The sequence below is a fragment of the Eretmochelys imbricata genome, unplaced genomic scaffold (assembly GCF_965152235.1).
Source record: "Eretmochelys imbricata isolate rEreImb1 unplaced genomic scaffold, rEreImb1.hap1 Scaffold_33, whole genome shotgun sequence".
In the NCBI taxonomy this organism is placed as follows: Eukaryota; Metazoa; Chordata; order Testudines; family Cheloniidae; genus Eretmochelys; species Eretmochelys imbricata.
The window spans coordinates 122577-133355 of record NW_027554345.1 but is presented as its reverse complement, the minus strand read 5'-3'; the positions used below and the strand labels follow the sequence as shown (position 1 = coordinate 133355).

At 45.4% G+C, this 10779-nt stretch overlaps 1 pseudogene; it reads left to right on the top strand.

Annotated features, from left to right (window-relative positions):
• The first annotated feature begins 1474 nt into the window (after nucleotides 1–1474).
• Nucleotides 1475–9379, top strand: LOC144258659 (olfactory receptor 10A7-like; annotated as a pseudogene).
• Nucleotides 9380–10779: the final 1400 nt, after the last annotated feature.

The following is a 10779-nucleotide window of genomic DNA, read 5'->3' as shown; positions in this document are numbered from 1 at the left end:
CGGCCCCCACGTGCTGCAGCTCCCATTGGTTGGGAACGGGGAACCACGGCCAATGGGAGCTTCGTGGGAGGTACCCGCAGGCAAGGGCAGCGCATGGAGCCCTCTGCCCCCCGCCCCCTGGGCCGCAGGGACATGGTGCCGGCCACTTCCAGGAGGAGCGCGGGGCCAGGGCAGACAGGGAGCCTGCTTTAGCCCCGCTGCGCACTGCTGCCACCCCGGAGCCACTCAAGTTAAATGGCGCAGGGTTGGAAACCGCACCCCAAACCCCTCCTGCACCCCTCACTCCAACCCCTGCCCTGAGCACCCTTCCACACTCTGCACCCACTCCTGCACCCCAACCCCCTGCCCTGAGCCCCCTCCCACACTCCACACACCCTCCTGCACCCCAACCTCCTGCCCTGAGCCCCCTCCTGTACCCCAACCCCTTGCCCTGAGCCCCTTCCTTCACACCGCACCCCCTCCCACACACCGCACCCCCTCCCACACCCCGCACTCGCTCCCACACCCCAGCCCCTTGCCCCAGCCCTACATTCATGGCCATGCATGCAAGTTCCCCACCCAGGTGTGGCCCTCAGGCCAAAAAAGTTTGCCCACCCCTGCTTTAGATTCACCGAGCAGGGCAGAAAACTCTGTGCTGATTAGATGGAATTCTAGGGGTAAATCAGCATAGCTCCATTTACTTCAAAGCAGCTTTGCTGATCTGCACCACCTGGGGATCTGCATAGTGTGTCAGTTAGAACATAGTGTAGTCAATCTGTTCCTTATGAATTACAAGTCAGAAACTGCGCATCCTTCTTGGAGAGGGTGGGAAGGTGGGATGGTTAAAGGAATGTGAAAGAGGATAGAATTTAAACAAGTAACTTGGGTCCAAATGAAATCTATCCATTGGTCTACTGGTCTATGTATCTATTGGTGTATCTGTATTTTTAGTGGTCTGCCTATGTGTCTGTCTGTCTTTCTGTTGGTCTATCTGTGAGTCTATCTGTCTAACTGAGGGGCCCTTTCGAGGCAGTCCTGACTGCTCACACAGAAACTATGAACTTTTGGGGATGATTCTTTCTCTTGAGACATTTTTTTCCATTTTCTGGCCACATCGAGAATATGGAAATGCCAGTCAACCCACACAGGGATTTTGGAAGGACCCTCCATGAGATTTGAACTTGGTGACATGAAGAGAGAATTTGCTCCTATGACTTTTGGGGAAGATTTTCAAAGGCACATGTGGCATTCAGGCTCCCAGACACTTTAAAGTATTTAGGTGCCAAACTCCCCTAGAAATCAATGGGAGTTAGCCACTCACATACCTTTGGGGATGTGGGCCACAACTCCTATTGAATGTCCTCAGGAATTGAGTCCATAACTTCCATGTGTGCCTTTGAACATCTCCTCCTTAGTTCCTGAAATGGGTCATTCCTTCACATGTTATCTAGATATTTATTGTCCCCCCACAGATGAAATATGCAGAAGAATCAAGATGTGGGACCTCACTGTGGTGACTGAATTCACTCTACTGGGATTGTCCAACCACCGCGAGCTGGGGGTACCTCTGTTCTGCATCTATCTGTTATTTTACACCATTACCCTTACTGGGAACATCCTTCTCATCACCATCACCATGGACCCAGCCTTTCACACCCCCACATATTTCTTTCTCCGGGTCTTATCCTGCTACACCTCGGTCACTGTCCCCAAGATGCTGGTGAACTTCCTCTCAGAGGACAAGAACATTTCCTACATGGGCTGCGTTGTACAAATGGATTTCCTGCTCTTCCTTGGGGCCTCTGAGGGATTCCTTCTGGCCTCCATGGAGTATGACCACTTGTCAGGATTCCCCCCCCTCATCCACTCTGAACTCTGTGGTACAGATTTGGGGACCCACATGAAAGACCCCCTAAGCTTATATTCTACCAACTTAGGTTAAAACTTCCCCAAGGCACAAATTCCTTCCTTGTCCTTGGACAGTATTGCTGCCACCACCAAGTGATTTATAGAAAAATTCAGGGAAGGGTCACTTGGAATCCCGATCCCCAGAAAATATCCCCCCAAACTCCTTCGCCCCCCTTTCCTGGGGAGGCTTGTGAATAATATACCAACCAATTGGCTAGCAATTTGAGCACAGACCAGACCCTTTGTCTTTAGGACACTGAAAATCAATCAGGTTCTGGGACTGGCTCTTTCTGGGTCTCTGGCACTGGATCCACTACTGCTGTTGCAGACGTTGGCATGCGGTCTGGGTCCATCACCTCTGACTGGGTCCTGGTAGAAGTTTCCGTAACAGAGCTAGGCGGGACAGCTTGCTTAGCCTGGCTGCCGGTGACCATTCCCACCCTCTTGGCTAGTTTCACATGATTGGCCAAGTCTTCCCCCAACAGCGCGGAGATGGTATAATCATCATAGACTGCAAAAGTCCACGTTCCTGACCAGCCCTTGTACTGGACAGGCAACTTGGCTGTAGGCACATTGAAAGAGTTCAACTTGAGGGGTTGAATTGTCACTTGGATCTCTGGATCAATTAAATTGGGGTCCACTGAGGAAGCATGGATAGCCGACACTTGTGCTCCGGTGTCCCTCCAAGCGGTGACCTTCTTCCCGCCCACACTCACAGTTTCCCTCCACTCCAAGGGTATCTGGGAGGTATCTGGGTCTAAGGACCTCTGGTGTTATTCCGGTGCAATGAACTGTAATCTGTTGCGGTTCATGGGGCAGTTGGCCTTTACATGCCTCGGCTCGTTACATTTAAAACATCGTCCAGCTGACGGGTCACTGGGGCGAGGTGGGTTGCTGGAGAATGGTGTGGCCGGATGATAAGGTGTCTGGAGAATTCCTTGGTGTATAGTTGGGGCCTTGGGCTGCCTCCAGTAGTAGGGTGTGGTCTGAGGTTGTTCCTTCTGGCATCCGCTCCAACTGTGACCAGGGTTGTTCCTCTCTCCTCCCTCCACCCGTTTTGTTCTGGCTTGCCCCGCCTCTCTGGTGGTCTGGGACTGGTCGTATCGATCAGCATAAGAATTAAGACTTTCTGCTGAGTCCATTTCCTTATCCCATAAACACTGTTTTATTTCTTCCTTGGATATATTCAGGAATTGCTCCTGAGCTATCAAATCACACATTCCGTCAAAGCTAGTGACACCCCTTCCTTGCACCCATTTCTCTAACAGATCCTTCATCTGGTTTAGATAAGCCACATTACTTAGTCCAGGCCCTCTCTTAAGGGTTCGAAATTTTACTCTGTACGTTTCAGATGTAATTTGAAATTGCTTTAAAACAAATCCTTGATCTTATTATAGTCAGAAGCCTCATCAATAGGCATCTTATTGAATATGTCCAGAGCTCATCCAGTTAATTTTGCGACCAATGTGGTCATCTTGTGAGCTTCAGGAATTTTAAGGAGAGTGTTAGAGAGAGAGTTAGAAATAAAACAAACAAACAAACAAAAATCTTGGCTTGTCAAAAAAAAAATATATATAGGTTGTGCTGTAACCGAATACCTATGTTGTCTGATAGTGATTGTCAGCCTACAGAAAAATCCTTAAAAAAACCCTGATACCTTTGTTTCCAGGCAAATAGATAGAAAACCCCTCTAGTTGCTCTTAGGTAAAAAACAACTTCAGGTCTGTGAAGACTTGTGAATTTCCCTGCAGGAGGTTAACTACCCTGCCTTTAGGTAAAGAAAACTCCAGCTCACAAAAGACAATTCCCTTTTGTTTCTGCTGTGGCCCCCAAGCAGAGAGGAAAAAAACCCTCTAACTGCTTTAAGCTTAAAACCTGCTTTCCAGCAGCCCAAAGGAAAAAAAAAATATTTCCTTTTAAAAAATCTGTGCTTCTGGTTCAAAAAATCTCAAAATGATTTTAAGTTAATCCCACCGCTCTGCCACCGTGTCAAGGTTCTTTACCCACTCTGAACTCTCGGGTACAGGTGTGGGGACCTGCATGAAAACCCCTCTAAGCTTATTTTTACTAGCTTAGGTTAAAATTTCCCCAAGGTACAAACTATTTTACCTTTTGCCCTGGGACTTTTTTGCTGCCACCACCAAGCAAATATAACAAATATATAATCGGGAAAGAGCCCATGTCAAGGTTCCTCCCCCACTCTGAACTCTAGGGTACAGATGTGGGGACCTGCATGAAAAACCTCCTAAGCCTCTCTTTACCAGCTTAGGTCAAAACTTCCCCAAGGTACAAAATATTCCACCCTTTGTCCTTGGATTGGCCGCTACCACCACCAAACAAATACTGGTTACTGGGGAAGAGCTGTTTGGACACGTCTTCCCCCCAAAATACTTCCCAAAGCCTTGCACCCCACTTTCTGGACAAGGTTTGGTAAAAAGCCTCACCAATTTGCCTAGGTGACTACAGACCCAAACCCTTGGATCTGAGAACAATGAAAAAGCATTCAGTTTTCGTACAAGAAGACTTTTAATAGAAATAGAAGTAAATAGAAATCACCTCTGTAAAATCAGGATAGTAGATACTTTACAGGGTAATTAGATTCAAAACATAGAGAACCCCTCTAGGCAAAACCTTAAGTTACAAAAAAGATACACAGACAGAAATAGTTATTCTATTCAGCACAATTCTTTTCTCAGCCATTTAAAGAAATCGTAATCTAACACATACCTAGCTAGATTACTTACTAAAAGTTCTAAGACTCCATTCCTGGTCTATCCCTGGCAGAAACAGCATATAGACAGACACAGAGACCCTTTGTTTCTCTCCCTCCTCCCAGCTTTTGAAAGTATCTTGTCTCCTCATTGGTCATTTTGGTCAGGTGCCAGTGAGGTTACCTTTAGCTTCTTAACCCTTTACAGGTGAGAGGAGTTTTTCCTCTGGCCAGGAGGGATTTCAAAGGGGTTTACCCTTCCCTTTATATTTATGACAGCCCACTTGGAAACGTCTTTCCTGCCAAAATCCTCCCAAACCCTACACCCCCTTTCCTGGGGAAGGCTTGATAAAAATCCTCACCAATTTGCATAGGTGAACACAGACCCAAACCCTTGGATCTTAAGAACAATGAAAAAGCAATCAGGTTCTTAAAAGAAGACTTTTAATTGAAGAAAAAGTAAAAGAATCACCTCTGTAAAATCAGGATGATAAATACCTTACAGGGTAATCAGATTCAAAAGATAGAGAATCCCTCTAGGCAAAACCTGAAGTGACAAAAAGACACACACACACACAAAAAGAGGAATATACATTCCATTCAGCACAACTTATTTTCTCAGCCATTTAAACAAAACAGAATCTAACGCATATCTAACTAGATTGCTTATTAGCCCTTTACAGGAGATCTGACCTGCATTCCTGCTCTGGTCCCGGCAAAAACAACACAGACCGAGAGAACCTATGTTTCTCCCCCACCTCCAGCTTTGAAAGTATCTTGTCTCCTCATTTTGGTCAGATGCCAGCGAGGTTATCTTAGCTTCTTAACCCTTTACAGGTGAAAGGGTTTTTCCTCTGGCCAGGAGGGATTGTAAAGGTGCTGACCCTTCCCTTTATATTTATGACAGCTGCCTTTTGGGATGTACAATAGCATCTAAGCAGGTTAAGCTACTCAGTCCCACTGAATGACCACGGGACTTAGCCACTGAGCTCATTTAGGAGCATTGATAAATCCCCATAGGTGCCTATCTCCATCTTTGTGATCCTGGTGCACAGATAACACAGAAGCTGGGCTGGAATCAGGGAATGCTGGGGGAGATCACAGACCCCATGCTATGTGAGGGTCGGACTGGAGGGACAGAATGGCTCTTTTGCCTTCATCAGCTAGGCATCACTGCACTTGCCCCTGGGCCTCTGCTGCTGAGCTGTGCAGGGCTCCAGGGAGTGAGTCCCACCCGCCCTTAGGAAATAGACATGAATAAATTACCTTCCTGCAGCATCAGTCCTTTAATGCCAGTGATGCTCAACACCAGCTACACACAGCTCATCTGCAGAGAGCAACAGGTTTGAGTCTAGTTCTGGCAGTGCAGTCTGAAAATGAAGGGGGAAAGAATTCTCAGATGCATGTGCTTTTTGCTTCTAGATTCTGGTACAAAGATAGATATTGACCAAAGAATCGTAGTGCTGGATGACTGATTGGATCATGCATTGGGGAAAAAATCCACAAAGATCAGCACAGTAAGTTTGCTTTTTCAAATAACTGGGTTTGGGGTTGAACATAGAGGGAAAATTAAGAGGATAAATATGAATTACAATCTGAACTCGTTAAGACTTTTACTCTCAAATTAATCAGATGCCTACTGCTGATTGGAATTTTTCCACCTTTCAGGAAAATTTTGACTTTTCACTGAAAATCCCAAATACATCCCCCCACCCCCCTCAGTTTTTGGCAAATGAAAACTTTCTGCTGAAAAGTGAATTTTTTTAATCAAAAAACCAAAAATGTTTGTGTTTTGAGTTTTCAGTTTCTTTAGTGAACAATCCAAAATGTCTGGAGAAAAGCAGACAGATTCTGAGATTCGTTGTTGTTTAGCTGAAAACCCAGTCTTGATTAAAAAGAACACAGCTGAAAATTTCCAGCCAGCCTTAAACCTCAAATAAATTGGAGAACATTAATATTGCCTGATAAACCCTTAATTTCAAACCATTATTCTATTGCATCTGTGTGATTACTCTTTCAAATGGATAGCTGCGTGGAGGTAACAGCTGAATAACCAGTAAAGTTGACAGCTCACAGTCTCTGTTTTGTACAGACTAGCCCCTTTCAACCCTGGGTTAGAGTTGAGCCAAGCAGACAACCCCTGTCTATCCTGACCCGTTCAAGGACATACGGGAGCTCACTGCGAATAGAAGTCAGAGCTCCTGTCCTAGCTTCACACTGCTGCTGGCTGAGTATACTCGGTGTCAATGGGTGTGCAGAACTTACACATAACAAGACATGGGGCTATGTTTCCAAAGGTATTTCGGCACCTAGTGGGACTTTCAGAAGCACCTAGGAGCTTATAACTCCTTGATTTCAAGGGGTGTTGAGGGCCCTGATGCTTTTGAGAATCTCACTAGGTGCATCAATACCTTTAAAAATCTGCCCCCCGTCCCCTCTCTGAAAGCCCTTACAGTCCTAGTAGACACAGCAGAGAAATGGAGGGAGGGGAAACTGAGGCAGAAAGAGGGGAAATGACTGGCCCAAGGTCACACAGCAGGTCACTGTCAGAGACAAGAGTAGAGCCCAAGTGTCCTGGCAACCCCTGCACCGCACAGCACAGAGTAAATGATACAACATAGTGATGATGGAGGGATGCTGCTAGTCCATTGTAACACGCAGGCCAAAGTGCAGCTGGGAGTTGGTGCCATAAATCAATTTGGAAGCAGGAAGCTGGCCGTCTAGGCAGAGAGCTTGGGGTAGAAAAATCACAGATGAGCTGCTACTTAGAAGGTTGTGTGTGTCTACGTGGGAATCAGGCTGTGTTTAACAAGTAACATTGTGGGCCAAATCGTCAGATGGGGTAAAGTAATGAAGCTCCATTGACTTTAAAGGATCTGACCCAATTTACAATAGTGTGATAACATGACGGACTGATTGTCAGAGGTGAGGAGCACTACCAACACCTACTCATTGTAAGTGACGAGTTCTGTGCACCTTTGACATTCATATAATGAGATATTAGAGAAAGAGGAATCAGGGCAATTCCCTCTGTTGCTCTAATCCTGACCATGGTCCGTCTCATTCCCCGTACAGCCGTCACACAGTGTACTGAGGAAGAAAATGTCCAACCAAACCACCATGACCGAATTCCTTCTCCTGGGGTTCTCTGATGTTCCAGAACTGCAGATTTTATACTTTGTGGTGTTTCTAGTGCTTTACCTGATATCCCTACTGGGGAACCTTCTCATCATCACAGCCATAGCTTTCGACCACCACCTTCACACCCCCCCATGTACTTCTTCCTGATGAATCTGTCCATCCTAGACCTCAGCTCCATCTCTGACACCATCTCCAAATCCATGGCCAACTCCCTCATGAACACAAGATCGATTTCTTATTCTGGATGTGTTGCCCAAGTCTTTCTCGTCGTCTTCTTTGCTTCAGCAGATTTTGCCATACTGACCATCATGGCGTACGATCGATATGTCACCATCTGTCAACCCCTGCACTACGAGACAGTTATGAACAGAAGAGCTTGTGTCCAAATGGCAGCCAGTGCCTGGACCAATGTTCTTCTCTACTCTGCAGTGCACACTGGAAAAACCTTTGCAATATCCTTCTGTTGAGGCAACATGGTGCATCAGTTCTTCTGTGAAGTCCCCCAGCTACCCTTTGTCTTTAGGACACTGACAATCAATCAGGTTCTTCAAAGAAAAACTTTATTGATAAAGAAAAAAGTAAAAGAATCACACCTGCAAAATCAGGATGCAAGGCAACTTTACAGGGTAATACAAAGATTTAAAACACAGAGGATTCTCCACTGGGCTCAGCTTGAAAGTTACAAAAACAGGAATAAAACTACCTTTCTAGCAGAGGAAAATTCACAAGCCAAAACAAAAGAGAACCGAATGCAATTCCTTGCCTTACCTACAATTTCTGTAATTTTAGATGGATTCTTCCAGGTATGTTTTCAAGAGATGTTGTACCTGCTTGGTCTCTCCCTCCATCCGGAGAGGGAACAAAACAAAGAGAGCCACAAACAAGCCCTCTCTCCCCCCACCCTAGATTTGAAAGTATCTTCTTTTCTCATTGGTCCTTCTGGTCAGGTGCCAACTCGGTGATTTGAGCTACTTAACCCCTTACAGGTACAGCGATTCAGTACAGCCACCAAGGAGGGATTTTGTGATACTCTTTTCTTTATATTTATGACACTGCTACGTGGCCATATGCAACCTACTGAGGTACAGGCTCATCATGAACAGGACGGTCTGCCTTTCATTGGCAGTTCTCTCATAGTTCAGTGGTAATGTGGTGTCCCTAGAACAGACAGTCCGGGGTTTCACCTTGTCATTTTGTGTCTCCAATAAGATTAACTATTTCTTCTGTGACATTCCCCCATTGATTAAACTTCCTTGCATTGACACCTCTCAGTATGAAATGCAGTTGTTTACAGCTGCTATACTGGTCATCTTCATGCCATTTACTCTCATCCTTGTGTCCTACATCTTTATTATCTCCACCATCTTAAAGATGGCATTGGCTGAAGGCAGACACAAAGCCTTCTCCACCTGTTTCTCACACCTCATTGTGGTGACACTGTATTATGGGAGCAGCAGCCTGATCTATTTAAGACCCATTAACTTACCAGACAGCAACAAAGTGCTATCTCTGATCTACACAACCGTCACACCCACCTTGAACCGCTTTATTTACAGCCTGAGGAAGAAGGAGGTGAAAGAGGCTCTGAGGAGAATATTGCGGGACATGATGAAGAGAAAAATATTTTCTCATAGAAAGTAATTTGGGTACACATCTTTTTTCTGATGTCAGTTACACAACTGTGCAAATCTGGAGTAGCTCCTTTGAAGTCAATGGCATTCAATGCTATGGTTGAACTAGTGTCCAAAAACTGCAAAAAGAAACACATAAAATGTTACCCTTCTGTCAACTTTTTGTGTGCATTGGAATTAGAAAGTTTGGGCAAAAAAAGCCATCAAAGTTTCAGAAATAATGATCATCTCTGTAGCTGATTGAAACACTGAAAAAATCACGTGTATATGATTGTCTTCTAGATACCTGTATTTATTGGGAAGGGCTTGCATGGATCTGGGAAGGGCATGTGGACAGCATCACGTCTCGGTTCATTGCCCCTTTAGGGTTAATGTTGTCCAAATGCTATTCATTTAATCATGAATGTCTGGTTGACTGTGGCAAGGTAAGCTGGTGGTTCAGTCATTCCTTCATGGGACAGGTGTCTATATCTGAGGAAAGTTCCTCCAAATTTTCATTCATCCCTGCCCTGTTTGGCCAAGGTCTGAAAGAAACCATGGAGTATGATGGCATGAATCTCCATGGCCTTGCAGCTTCTGTAGTCAATTACACTTGCAGAAAGCAATTACAGAGCTGATGTAAAATGCTAGCAGAGCAGAATGATAGTGCCTGATTCTTCTCTGACTGACACCAGTGTCAATCAGAAGGGACTGCACGGCCATCAGAGGCATAAGCTCAGTACCAATGCTGACACAAGAACAAATGGATATAAACGAGCCATCAGGAAGTTTAGACTTGAAATTAGACGAAGGTTTCTAACCATCAGAGGAGTGAAGTTCTGGAACAGCCTTCCAAGGGAAGCAGTGGGGTCAAAAGACCTATCTGGCTTCAAGATTAAACTGAATAAGTTTATGGAGGAGATGGTATGATGGGATAACATGATGTTGGCAATTAATTGATTATGAACTACTCATGGTAAATAGGCCCAATGGCCTGTGATGGAATGTTAGATGGGGTGGGATCTGAGTTACTACCGAGAATTCTTTCCTGGGCATCTGGCTGGTGAGTCTTACCCACATGCTCAGGGTACAGCTGATTGCCGTATTTGGGGTCAGGAAGGAAATTTCCTCCAGGGCAGATTGGTAGAGGCCCCGGGGGTTTTTCACCTTCCTCTGCAGCATGGGGCACGGGTCGCTTGCTGGAGGATTCTCTGTACTTTGAAGTCTTTAAACCATGATCTGAGGACTTCAATAGCTCAGACATAGGTGAGAGGTTTATTGCAGGAGTGAGTGGGTGAGATTTGGTGGCCTGCATTGTGCAGGAGGTAAGACTAGATGATCATATTGGTCTCTTCTGACCTTAATATCTATGAATCTATGAGGAAATAGGTCCTGAGCATTTATATTCTCATTCAGAGGTGTGAATGATTG